The following is a 14,496-nucleotide window of genomic DNA, read 5'->3' as shown; positions in this document are numbered from 1 at the left end:
AGCACAGGTTCTGAAGCAGACACAGTGAAGGAGGCTCAGATCTGCCACATCCAGGCTGTGTGATGAGATGGAACCAGGTAAACACGGTGATGAGAGAGAGGGTTCTTCCTGCAGCAGCAGAATGCCAGCGACTACCATATAATGACATCAGAGGCAGGAGCTGTGAGGGTGAAACCGAAGGAGCAGGCTGTGTGGGCAGGGAGGGGTGCCACAGAGGCTGAAGAGTTGACGTGAGTCTTGAAGAAGAAACAGGAACTGAACTAATGAATGCTTTGTCATGATGTCTTCTGATTCCCTGATCCAGGGTGTATGTCTTGATTTTTAGAGTCTTAGGGACTGGCTTGAATAAATCTGTTATGGCTAATAGACTTCTGACCAGTCAAGTCTGGCTGAATATGCCTCTCTAGATTGGTGATGGAAGCCCGGGATCTTACGGCTATGTGACAGGGGTAGGGGCTTGCTCAGCCAAGTCAGCTAAATAGTCCCTTTGGAGAAGGATGCAACTCTGAAGAAAAAGATTTATCATACCACCATGTGCTGGGACAATGTTGGTTTGAGACAACAAACCCTGGAATTCAGGGGTAGCCCCGACACTTATAATGGGTGTGACCTCAGACATGTGACATGCCCTCTCTAAGGCACATTATCTTTCCAGTAACTTGAAGATGATAGTAATACCTATTTCAAAGGGTTGTTCTGAGCTTTAAATGAGATAATGCCTACATGACGTGAAGAGTCTAGCTCCTGATATACACTGTGTGCTTAATCATGCAGTAGCGATAATTACTGTTTTGGTTTTTTTTTTTCTTTTCTGAAGCTGGATACGGGGAGAGACAGTCAGACAGACTCCCGCATGCGCCCGACTGGGATCCACCCGGCACGCCCACCAGGGGCGACGCTCTGCCCACCAGGGGGCGATGCTCTGCCCCTCCCGGGCGTCGCTCTGCTGTGACCAGAGCCACTCTAGCGCCTGGGGCAGAGGCCAAGGAGCCATCCCCAGCGCCCGGGCCATCTTTGCTCCAATGGAGCCTTGGCTGCGGGAGGGGAAGAGAGAGACAGAGCAGAAGGAGGGGGTGGGGGTGGAGAAGCAAATGGGTGCTTCTCCTATGTGCCCTGGCTGGGAATTGAACCCGGGTCCCCCGCACGCCAGGCTGACACTCTACCGCTGAGCCAACCGGCCAGGGCGATAATTACTGTTTTTATTATTATGACGGGGACCCTGAGATTCACACTGATGCACAGATGACTTTCAATGGGTTGGCAGAGCCAGAATGGCCTAATAGTGACCAAAAACTTCTCTTGCTTTGCTTTTTGTCATCTCTGGGTTTCAGACTTTTTTTTTCTTTGAGCTCCTGGAGGTATGTCACCTTGGATGAGAAGGTGAAACAGGTCTTTCCTCCTCTATTAACATTCTGTCCATCTTTCAAGTTCCATTTCAAATTCCATTTGGGGAAATTAGGAAACCCTTTATGGAGGAAGTGCTATTCATCTCTTCCTCTCAGCTCCCATAGGTCTTTATAATTTTATTATGGCATTTATCATACTCTATCCAGCACTGCCGTTATATACCATCTGTCTTACCACACAGTCACTTTCCTGAGAGCAGGAAGAAGTGTCTATTTATCGTGGAATCCTCCAAAGCATATAGTAGGGTACCTGGAACCCAATAGATGCTCAATTAAATATTGGCTGACTTGGAATGATTCAGAAAATTTAAAAGACTGCTTTAAATCATTCCCCTACTGTCTGTCCATTGATTATTACAACTGTGAAGGATAATTAGGGGGATTTCTATCATGAAGCAAGCCCAAGGGTCATGAACCAAAGGTAGAGTGATGACTATTCTTGAGTTTTTGAGGCTCTTTGTCATGGGGAGGGATGTAAAATACAGAGCAACATAATACTGGAAAGACTACAGTTAAATGGCATTTACGAGCTCCCACCCTGCTCTTGTACTACAATGTGAACTTAAGCCTTGAGCCTCTCTGGGCCTCAGTTTCTCCATTTGTAAAATGAAGGTGCTCTCTCCCTCTTACTTATAGATTTATATCCTTCCTGGTGTCTATATTTAGACATAAGAAGGAATTTTGCCAATGTCCTTTCCTCCCCCTCAAAACAATGTTGTATAGGTCATAGGGTTTTTAAAAAATTACTGCTACATCCCTAGGACCTATAACAGTGTCTAGCACATAGTAGCTGTTCAACAAAAACTTACTGAATAAATGAAAAAAATACATTTAGACACAATTTAGTGATATTGTCATATAGTGTTTAGGAATACTTCCTACTTCATTCTTGTTTTTTTTTTTTGTTGTTGTTGTTGTTTTGTATTTTTCTGAAGCTGGAAATGGGGAAAGACAGTCAGACTCCCGCATGCGCCTGACCGGGATCCACCCGGCACGCCCACCAGGGGGCGATGCTCTGCCCACCAAGGGGCGATGCTCTGCCGTGACCAGAGCCACTCTAGCACCTGGGGCAGAGGCCAAGGAGCCATCCCCAGCGCCCGGGCCATCTTTGCTGCAATGGAGCCTTGGCTGCAGGAGGGGAAGAGAGAGACAGAGAGGAAGGAGAGGGGGAGGGGTGGAGAAGCAGATAGGCGCTTCTCCTGTGTGCCCGGGCCGGGAATCGAACCTGGGACTTCTGCACACCAGGTTGACGCTCTACCACTGAGCAAACCGGCCAGGGCCTTGTTTTTAAATCTTGCTTAATACAATTTATCTCCATGCTGCTGCCAGAATGATGCTTTTGCTAATACTCATGTCTCTCCCATGTTTTTAAAAAATTTCACCATGCCCCCTGACCTTTGGTGGCTGTTGATGGCTTTCAGGATCCAGCTCAAAGACCTTGGCTTGGCATTCAGCTCTTCTTCATACCTTCTGCCCCCATAAACTGTCAACCTGTCCTACTCCCTCTCACCAATATCCATGCACTTTTGGAACATTTGTCTTGGTTCTTCTCGTTCCTCTTTTCCAGGCAGGTACTGTCCTCTGTCTCTGTCTGGAAAACTATGCATCTTTAATGACTCACCTTGAATGTCACTTCTGCTGTGAAGCCTTCCCTAACCTTCCCAGGCCAAATGACTGTTCCCACAGGCCTTTGTGTGTATCTCTATCATAGTCCTTATCACACTGTGCTCCTTATATAGATATTTCCTCCAGAAGACTTTGAGCTCTCAGAAGAGAGAAAACATGTCTTATTCAACTCTGTGTTCCCTGTCCCTAGCCCAGTGCTATGTAGGGGTGACCAGTAAGCACTTACTGATTGAATGGATAGATAAATGGATAATATGCTGACTAAGGAATCTATGGAATGAATTCCAAGAGAACTGGTTCAATGGATTTTGTGTCTAAAAGTTCACTCATGCCTACACTGCAGCTTCCCGGACATAATTGTGCTCTAGTAAGTTTGGTCAGTAGAGAACCTTGACTTGAATTCAGGTCTAGGGGCCTCCTCTGCATACTGGTTTCTGTGTCTTGCTTTGGTTTATGTTGCAATGTCTTGTTAGTATCACACAGATGCTACAATCGGTTCCGAAAGCCCAGTGCTCCTTACCAAGTAGCACAAGCCATTCTGCAGGGCTCACACTAAAGAAGAAAAATAAACTTTCAAACTAGCTTCCAGCGCAGAAAAACAGATAATCCTGGCCAAGGTTTTAAAACATGAATTCCTGAGCAGCCTGCATGGAAGAATCACATACTTAGAGGTACCCGAAGAGGTGATTCATGGCATGACCTCACCGAGGCCATGGGGCCCGGGAATGCCACGTGATCACATGCACATGTGGTAAGACACAGGAACCATTAAATCTGTCTTCACACCTCTTTCTCTCCCAGAATGAAAGTTGTTTTGCTTAGCAAAGGAGGTGGGCTCAGCCAAGGGGAGACCCTTCAGATTATGTTTCCTGAAGAATCTATGTGGTTATAATGCAGAGACTGCACTAACTTGCCAAGGATTCCCGGGGAGGTCATAGACCCCTCTGGTCCCGCCATCCTGCTGCTCTTGCTCGCGGAGGTAGTGTGAGAAAATGCAGTGCCTCGTGGAGGGACTCGGGTTACTTGTTTGTGGTAGAAGTAGGACTTTTTCCTCTAACTTGGGAAATCTGCCATTTTTACACTGTTGTAGAACAAATAGACCCGTGACTAATGTTATACAATTTATGTAGCTGGCTTCACGTAATTTTCACAGTTGGTTCACATTTATGACATTGAAAGGTGTTTTTTCCTCCTCTGAGATTTACAAGGTGCAATGGAACTTGCCTACCCACAGTTCTCTACGCTATATTTATATTTCCAGAGCCCGTCTCCTCCTCCACTTCGCCCATTGTATGGGTGAGGAAACTGAGACTGCCAACAGTTCAGTGACTTGTCCAAGGTTGCGTAACTGGCAGGCAACAGAGCAAGACCCAAAGGCAGGTCCTACAAGTCTTGGTCACAAGCACATGTACTTGAATCATTAAGATTCTGCATGAAAAGTGATACGCCCCATTCTCTCCATTGCACACTGCCCATTTTGTCTCCATTGTGTACTTACCTGTTTTGTTACCACTGCAAACTACCCAGTTTGCATCTTAGCCAGTTCCCAGCAGGGGAACCGAGGGAGCTCTGCTGGCTGTATGCTGACTGATAATCCCTGTGTCGGTTTCCCCAGCTGTCAGCCCACCCGTGGGCTAGACCTTGTCCTAGGGAAGGGCAGGAAGTGTCAATTGTCTATTCAGTTGATAAAAATAAAATGTTCCCTAGGAGAGTGGGAACGCAACTAGAAGGGCCTCATAATTTAGTTAGTGTGGCATTTCTTTGACCTAATTCTCTTAATGTTGGATGAATTTCTTTTGCAAATTGAATAATTTTCACAAGTCAATTACATACATTCCCTCAGCCCATTTGAGTGGAATGAAATAGCTTAATAGAATAAAACAATAACCCTCAAGATGATGATGTTGGCCATTATTAAGTATAACAATAGGAATTAATTATGACAGCAGAAGGGATAATTGATGACTTGGAAAATGGAATCTAAAGCTCTTTTCTATTGTGACTTCAGAGACATTTCAAGAGCCATGTGACTTCTAGAATGCTTTTGAACAGGATTATTAATAACATGTTTGTTTGTTTTTCTTAATTCTTCACATTTGGTTAATCCTTTACAAAACATGGTCATGAACAGAATCTTGTATTTAATATAACCAACACTTAGATAGAGCTTGCTATATGCCAGGCCCCATTCTGAGCAGTTCACACATGCTCACTCAGTACCAGAGGCCGACTCTCTGCTCTGTGCTTCTGCTTGTCCTTTCACAAGGGGACACTGAAGCTAAGACAGAGCCAGAGAGTGACTCTCGGTCCCCCGCCTGGTAAGTGATAGCAAGTTTGGAGCCAGTCTATTTCCCAAGTCCCTGTTCTTATCTGTGACACTGTCCTACCTACTTCTCAGTATGACAGCTACTCAAAGTGGGAGTGTTCCTGAGGATTAAATATCCCCTGAAACAGAAAATAAAGGTATTTGTCAAAAATGTAGAGCTAGTTAGTACGTGCCAGAGCTGGAATGAAAATTCTGGCCTATTACTCTCAAATCAGTATTATTTCCTGATGTGTGTTTATGAAGCAAATTTCTTTTACTTAAGACGGTATGTCATATTTCTAGAGCTTTGGCGAACTGAGTTAAAAAATAATATTTCCTTCAGAGAAAAAATAATCGCACAGAAATTTTGAGGGCTGATGGAAACCTATGTCGTTCATTTTAATTGGAAACATTGTTACTTTAGGAACATAGACTCCTAGAATGCTCGAATGACAAGGGATCATTTCGTCTCCTGGTAATTCTTCTATTTACTATCTGTGCATAAGAAATCCTGGGCTTCAGTTTAGAAATTCTCGCTCAGTAGATCCGAGGTCAGTCTCAAGAATCGGGATTTTAAGAGACATGCGCAGGTTATTAATTCCTTACTGAGAGTAATGCTCATTTTTGAAATGGGGGAGTGCAGGCCCAGAGGAGTGAGTTGACTCACTGAGACTGACCGAGATGCAAGGGAAATCAAGGCTCCGAGGTCAACATGCACTCTGTGCTTTGGTCTGTTCACAAGACGACATGTTTTATTTATGAAATTCGAAGGTTAATTTATTTTCACAAGAACCACAAACTCACTAATGCAATTTACTTTTAAGTGAGTTAAATTTTTCTTATAAATGTCACTAAGAGCCACTGAATTTTAAGCAACTAAATGCTCCTGAGGTTTTTGCAACTTAATGATTGTAAGTGGCAGCACTTACTCTCCTCCAGAATGTAGATTAATTAATTATATCCATTTTAATGCATGAACTAGAATATATGCAAAGTTACTTTGAAGAGACGATATGGCTACCTAGAGATCAGGAGAGAAATAGACGACAGCCAAGTCAATGGCATCGGCTCCCTGAAGAGAGAACAGAGCAACAGAAAGAGGCAGTCTGTGTGGCACGGGAAAGTGGGGCTTGGAGAACCAGAAAGGCTGGAACCATCCAGAACTGTGTGGTGAGCGGGAAACCCAGACTCTGTCAGGGTGTGCTCCAGACCCCTTCTCGTGGGCCTGCCCAGCCCGCAGCCCCCTTCTCTGAGCCTTCTCCGCCCCTGGTGATTGATTGGTTCTAGAAGCCATATTTGGAGTATACCACCCTGCCGTCCAGGCCACAGTTGATTGGACAGTTGGGCACCTGATACAGAACTGGGACATCATATTCTCTGTGACAGAAGATTATACTTGGGATTCAAAAGCTATCATTAGTCCCTTCTAGTTACTTCATATATAAACTCAGGAGTTTCTGGAGCCCAAGTAGAGAGAAGGCGGTATCTTAAAGAGAATGAATGCCCAGAGAACATGAGATACGGCCTCTGCAATGGGGGCCTCAGACACTCGTTCCCAGGTCGTATCTGAGAAGTCTAAAGTGCTCTTAGCTGAAGTGGTGGATGCCAGTAGATTTAAAGGGTGTAGCTTAGGAAGTAACAGCATCCCCAGGTTCCTGGGGGGAAAGAGTGCGTGAGTGTTTCTCTGGCCTGGAACCATATGCAAGTGAGGGCCAGCATAGGGTTGTCTTACATGCAGTCCCAACAGGGCTGCCTCGAGGTGCGAAGGGAGGGAGACTAGAGATTGCTGGTGCTGTCTTAGTTTGCTAGGCTTGCCTTAACAAAGTACCACAAACAAGGGCAAGTTATTCTTACTGGGAGCCTGATGTCCAAAATGAAGGCATTGACAAGATCATGCTCCCTCTGAAACCTGTAGGGAAGGATCCTTCTTTGCCTCTTCCAGCTTCTGGTAGCTGCAGGCAGCATCGCTCTAACCTCCACCTCCATCTTCACATGTCCCCTTCTGTGTATCTCTGTGTCTGTCCAGATTTCCCTCTTCTTGTAAGGACACCAGTCCATCAAACTCCAGTATGATCTCATCTTAACTTAGTTACACCTGCAATGGCCTTATTCCCAAATAAGGTCACATTCTGAGGTTTAGGACTTCAACTTATCTTTTTTTCTTTTTTTGGTTGGGGGCGCACAGTTTAACTCCTAACAGATACCTAAGCACTGATGAAGGATTTGCAAGCAACAGGCAGACTAGAAACACGTGTAGATTTGCTATTGTATAGTTTCTAGGAGTAATTCTGGTGTAGTAGAGCCAATTGTCAATATATGATGGGCGTAGAAAAGTGATTTTCTGTCTACGTTTTCTTCCTTAGCGTGCACACTCACACATACACACCAGTACACACACACACACACACACACACACTCCTTTAGTTTTCCCTTTTGTTTCCTTTTTTCCTATAAAAGATTTTATAAAGCTGAAAAAATATCTATGTGCTTTTGGATCAATCTTTCTTTTGAAATAGTTTGGCAAACAACTGGCTACACCTGATGGCCCCTTTGGAACCCTCTCTTTCACGCGTGAAATCCAGATTTTTCAAAAGGGCTTACTACAAAGAAAGCAGCCAAGGCCCTAAGTGGATTTGAGGAGAATGAAGACAAAATTGAGGATCTGATATTAAAATAAAATATTCAAGAAACAAAGCAATGGAAAGGTGTCAATAGGCTAAAGATAACAATGTAACATACAGGAATTCGACAAAGATGATTTAAAGGGAAGTGTCATCCTCATTGCGTTGAATTAGCCCCCTATAACTACAGCTGCTGTTATTATGTGTGAAGTAAAATACGTGTGTTTTTTAAGAGCTCCTGGTGTCCCTTATCTTTCTAAGCAGTTAAATGAAAATTGAAAAGACTACACAGTCCCCCCAAGATGTGTGGTCATCTGCATCTTTCTCCTCCCTTTCCTCCTCCCCATTCTTGGCCAGTTCAGGGCATTATTAGGATATTTTATTTGGCTTTCTTTCTTTCCAGGTAATGCATTACTAGCCTATCAAATGATGTTTGGTAATCAATTCTTGATCTCTCCTAGAGGTCAGCCAATGACACCATCTAAATTGTCATCTCGTTTCTTTCTTTAAAGAGAATCCATCTATGCCTTTTGAGCACACAGAGATTTCAGACGCAGGTGAGATACTAAACCATTCATGAACAAGATGACATTTTTTCTCATCAAGACTGTCAGACGTTGCTTCTATAGGAAGATGGACTCAGTTATATTAAAGGTGTCTTTTCCCTTTAAAGTTCCAGTTAATATGCTATTAACTCATTTCGCCTCTTCATCATGCGATCTCTTCAGCTCTTACTTTTATTTCAGGGGTGGAGGGAAGCCGTTGGGGATTCAGATTTGTTAGGAGACACAGATTTAAAAGCAGAATTCTGGGGTTCAAATCAGGTAAAATTACAAATTGCTGAATATTTATGGTGCAGACAATATATCAATGAGGCAAATGATGTTGTAAACATGTTGGCAGTACCCCCAGGCTGATTAATAGGATAGAAGTAATATCCTAAAAGTGAATAGGCTAAAAGTAAAAAACAACTGCAGAAACCTTGGAATTGTGGCTCAGTGACTGAGGGCGTCATTCAAAAGTTAAAGGCAAATGTAGCATCCACCGGGTACAAGAACAAACGTCGGAGACTTTCAGGAGTATAGATGTAACTTTATTGGCCAGTTTTACCTGCGCAGGGGCAAATTCCCGAGGTGTCCAGAGACACCGTGCTCACAAGGAGCTACAGATGGGAATCGCACCTAGCGCTCACAGCTAAATCTTTTTATAAGCTAAGCAAGCAAGCCTATATAGAAGCAGATGTGGCGGTAACCTATTTGCTAAGGGGGCTGCACATAGCATAGCAACAGGGGCTGGGGTCTAGCTCATTGGCGAATTCCAAACCTAAACTTCTGATAAGGGTCTTTTAACCAATAGAATGCAAACGTTTGTCTCTTTTTCGTTTTTTTTTTTTTCTTCTCTCTCAGCTTCCCAGAGTCCCTATCTGTCTCTGCTTCTTGAACGACCTTGGGCATGTTACTCCTAACAGAACAGGAGCAGGACCTGCCTGTAACCCTTAAGTTCCCTGTTCCATTAGTGCCCTGCTTATTTTCTGATCTTCTCTTGGTCCTTACAGCAAACATACCTACTTTTTGTGCTCACGCTCAGAGCGCCTTCTTTTCCCCATGCAACGTCCGTTTACGGAGAGCACGGTTGGTTGGGTCGAGTTTTCTTTCTCCTGCAGATCCTGAATCTTTCAGAGACGGACAGAAGTGTTATTTTTGGAGGGCTCGCTGCAAACTCCCAACAGCCGGTGCATCTTCTGAATGCTTGTGCTTTGAAATTGGCTGGGGGCCATTTTTTTTTTTTTTTTTTTGGATTTTCAAATTAATAATTTGAAAAAGATGCAATGCCTATCCATAATGGGTTCATCTTGTCTGCAGAAATGATTCAAAACAGCAGTTGCTACACACAAGTTGGTCTCATTAAGTGAGATTTTGATGCGAGAGCACAGGTACTGGTGTCGGCGCGGCTGCTGGGGAACTGCTTCGCGGCGGAAGCAACGCGGAGCAGAAGGTGTGGGAGCATTAGCGCTGATCGCTATTCCGCTGGGGGTTCGGCGGCCTCCATCTCTCTGCCTTTGTTTTTCATTTGGAGCAATGTGCTGCACTTAAGCAAAATTCCTTGGGGGTTGCAAGAAATGTAATTGCAATTTTTTTTTTAAAGAAAGAAACGTGCTTTAGAGAACATTCTAAGGTATTTCCAAAAATCTTTGTAGAGACCCTCATTTGCTTCTCTTGTCAGTTCCGTCTCTCTGTTAAAATATACCGATGAAGGGTTTTGATGTACAAACAACTCAAAGGAAAACAACGCAGCAAAACACCTGCACTCCCACAAAATACGCAAAGTCTTGTACATTTCTGGGAAGAAATACATTTGTTGGGTGAACTTTGTTTTGACTTTATTTAAATGTAGAACAGTGTCTCTCGACCAAGTCATTGTATTAGATCAGGGGTCCCCAAACTTTTTACACAGGGGGCCAGTTCACTGTCCCTCAGACCGTTGGAGGGCCAGACTATAAAAAAAAAACTATGAACAAATCCCTATGCACACTGCACATATCTTATTTTAAAGTAAAAAACCAAAACGGGAACAAATACAATATTTAAAATAAAGAACAAGTAAATTTAAATCAATAAACTGACCAGTATTTCAATGGGAACTATGGGCCTGCTTTTGGCTAATGAGATGGTCAATGTGCTCCTCTCACTGACCACCAATGAAAGAGGTGCTTCTTCCAGAAGTGCGGTGGGGGCTGGATAAATGGCCTCAGGGGGCCGCATGCAGCCCGTGGGCCATAGTTTGGGGACCCCTGTACTAGATGCTAGCCAATAATTGGATGGTCTGAGAAAATGCACAAGGCAAGGCATATCCACGGGGGTTATGGGAAGAAGATCTGAAGGTCTAGTTAAGACTCACATCAAACCCAGGAGGAACTCCCAGGGCCCCCTGTGCATGTCAGTGCAGCTAGAAGCTCCAGATTTCCAGAGCTTTGACTTCTGACTGAATCCACAGGCATAGATAGCCCTTATCCTATGTAGGTAGACCGTCAATTGAGAAAGCTGTTCTTATTTTCAGTTTGACTGCACATGGCCTATATCTAGCCATTCTACATCTTTGACCTGATCTTTGAATAGGAATATGCAAAGGCAATAATAACAGACCTCGAGGGGGACAGAAAAGTCAGTATCAAGGGGGGGGGGGGCGCAGAGCTCAGGAAACATTTCCATGGCAATAGAGACTGTCTTAAAAAAATGTTGACCAATGCTGAAAGTGAATTTGACTTTTTTTTAATTTTTTTTTTAAATTGTGGTAAGATAAACATAACATAAAATTGACCATTTTAACCATTTTGAAGTGTCGAGTTCAGTGGCATTACATGTATCACTTTGTTGTGCAGCTCCCATCACCGTCCATCTCTCCTCGATTTTCCCCAGCTGAGACTGCACACCCGTCAGCACCATCTCCTCAGAGCCCCCTACCCTTGGTAACCACCATTCTACTTGCTCTACTGTGATAGTTCATCTCGACAGGATGCCAACTCCAAGTATTCCTTGACTTCAGGAACTTTCTGTTGTTTATTTCTAAAACCCATCAGAGAAAATGCACAGCAGCTGGGGAAGGCAGAAACCTCCAGGGATCCATTTGAAAGAATGATTATGCCAATAGCAAAGCTTGCGCATAGGGCTATCATCCCTCCCGAATGAGGCAGGCTCTCGCCCAGGTCGTGCCAGAGTTAAGGTAACATTTCTGCTTTGAAATGGCCGGTGACAGAGAGCACATTTATGCTGCAAATGGGAGAGGAATTCAATCACCTGGGCCCAGGAAGCCAGCACATGGAAATGAATGTCTCTCTGATCAGGCCTGCGCTCATTACCGAGAGAGGGAAGCATTTGTTTAGGAGTCAGTGTGATTAAAGCACCGCGGGGCCAATTGGCCCATTTGTCTCAGTTTATCTAATTACCAGACCAAGGCGAAGATTTGGAAAACACAGAAACGAAGCCTACTTGGGCCTTGAATTGGATGTGGTCCCGGGTCTGTGAATGAAAGGCAGTTTGCCCCATTTTCCCCCTCTCCATTCCTCCCCAACGCTCACCAGAAAAACAAAATTAATTCCAGTTGAAAAATAATTTACACAGGCAAAGTAGAGAGCAGAAAACAAGACTAACAGCCAATCTGGAAAATTCTGACCCGAAGGAAAATGCTATTCCCTTAGTGGCAGAAAAGGGCCATTTTACCCGAATTATCTCAATAATTACTTCAACTCACCATTTCCCTTTGCCTGTGTGAACACAGCCTGGAGTGAAATTATGCCTCTGGTCCCAGGGATGTCATTCTGGAAAGTCTTGCTTATAATATATACATTTAAAATTTTTAACAAGAGTGCAGAGTTTATATAAGGAGGAGAAATGAGCACATAGGGACATGAATTTCCTGCAAAGACAAAAAACAAAAAACAAAAAAACCCACCCAACCCTAAGAACAATTAGTCTATCAGTCCCACTTAAACATGCAGTAAAGCATTTATAGATGCCCTTCAGGGGGACTTCCCACTGACTCAGAGGGCATGAGTTCCCGAGGACATGCCATCTAAAGACAGGACACTAATTTCTGTTCCCATGTGCAGTACCGGGAACTTTCTATCAAAGTTCTAGGGAGACCTCTTTTAGGACGTGAGAACAGCTTAAAGATATGGCTTCTTTTCACATATGGATATTGCTAAGCACTCAGGGGCCATAAAAGGGAAAAAAAAAAAAACATCATAAAAATGAAAAACTTTGGTAAGTCATTCTCACGTCACTTATTAAATCACCGTCACAGCAGAATAAATTTCTTTATCAGATTAGCTGGGAATGGGACAATCGATGGATATGCTTTGATGTGGGGAAGGGGTCCCCTGGAAGGTCACAGGCATGTAGCCAAAGAGGGCAGACATCTTTGGGGGTCTGGATTGGGGGAAGTGCTGAAAGTGGGCAAGGGGATATAAAAGGGATGATGTGGTATTTCGGTTGATTAGAGCATTGCCCCCAATACACTAAGGTTGTGGGTTCGATTCCCCAGTCAGGGCACATATAAGAATCATCCAAAGAATGCAATGGATGCATAAAAAAGCAGAACAACAAGTCAATATTTCTTTCTCTCTCTCTCCCCTTCCTCTCTTTCTAAGATAAAAAAGGGGGGATGATGGGCGGTGGTGCGGCCCCAGAGAGAGAAGCTGCCCCCGCCTCCCCAGGGCTGCGAGGCTTTGGCAGTGCTCTGCAACATGACGGTGATTGGACTTGTCCAGCAGGACTAGTTCCACGAGGCCACGCGGAAGGTGTACACCCAGAGACTTCCCCAGGGAGGAAGGTGGAAGCTGGAAGCAAACCTGGGACTATGCGGTGGTCAGGCTGGGGCTCGGAGCCCGGTTGCCTTGGGCACCAGCCGTTCTCTCTGGCTCTGAGGTGGGTGCACACGCAGTCTGGAGGGTTACCCAGCTCCCTTAGGAGGGACGGAGAAGAGAGCCTCTCTCTTGGGCTCTGCACTGATGCTCCCGAAAGCGAAAGCGAGGGGTTGTACACACAAGCTGAGGTTCAATAGGTTGGCCTGATGCCAGCCAATTGGAACAGCCACTTCTTTTGAGGGAGAACATGTTTTGTCCACGTGCGGCCGCTTTCTGGCTCACCCCTTAGTGCCCAGGCCAACAGGCTGTAGGTAAAGTGCCTGAGGTCCCGTGCCCTGACGACCTACCCCGAAGGAGCGATAGCAGCTGATGTGGGACCAGCTCTGTGTAGGCCGCTCTCCTCCAAACCGTGAGCTTGGCAGCCTTGAGGCTGACTGGACCCTTGCCTCGGGCCATCTCCTTGTGACCGGAGAGCTGGACTGCACCTGACGTGTGTAAAGAAGATGATGCACGGTGTGGGGGTCGAGGGCACAGACCTGAGTATCAGATATCCCTGGGTTCAATCCTTGCCTCTACCACTTAGTGTTTGATCTCGGGCAGGTTATGTTGTCTTAGTCTTTTCATCTATAAAATGGAAATGATAATAACTATACTTGTCTCATGGGATTGTGGTGAGAAAATAAATGAGATAATATATGTATAGCACTTGGAACAGTGCCTGGCCTAAGACCCCGAGGGGTGAGTATTCTTATCCCCCTCATTTAATGAAGAAGGAAACGGAAGCTCAGAAGAGATGAACCGCTTTGCCCAGTGGGCTACCGCATAGGTGTTACTACCTCCCCCCTTTTTTTTTTTTTTTTGTATTTTTCTGAAGCTGGAAACGGGGAGAGACAGTCAGACAGACTCCCGCATGCGCCCTACCGGGATCCACCTGGCACGCCCACCAGGGCGAAGCTCTGCCCACCAGGGGGCGATGCTCTGCCCCTCCGGGGCGTCGCTCTGCCGCGACCAGAGCCACTCTAGCGCCTGGGGCAGAGGCCAAGGAGCCATCCCCAGCACCCGGGCCATCTTTGCTCCAATGGAGCCTTGGCTGCGGGAGGGGAAGAGAGAGACAGAGAGGAAGGAGGGGGGGGTGGAGAAGCAAATGGGCACCTCTCCTATGTGCCCTGGCCGGGA

This window comes from Saccopteryx leptura, chromosome 12, assembly GCF_036850995.1.
Source record: "Saccopteryx leptura isolate mSacLep1 chromosome 12, mSacLep1_pri_phased_curated, whole genome shotgun sequence".
NCBI classification, from domain to species: domain Eukaryota; kingdom Metazoa; phylum Chordata; class Mammalia; order Chiroptera; family Emballonuridae; genus Saccopteryx; species Saccopteryx leptura.
The sequence above is the reverse complement of the archived record's forward strand: the minus strand, read 5'-3'. Positions refer to the sequence as shown.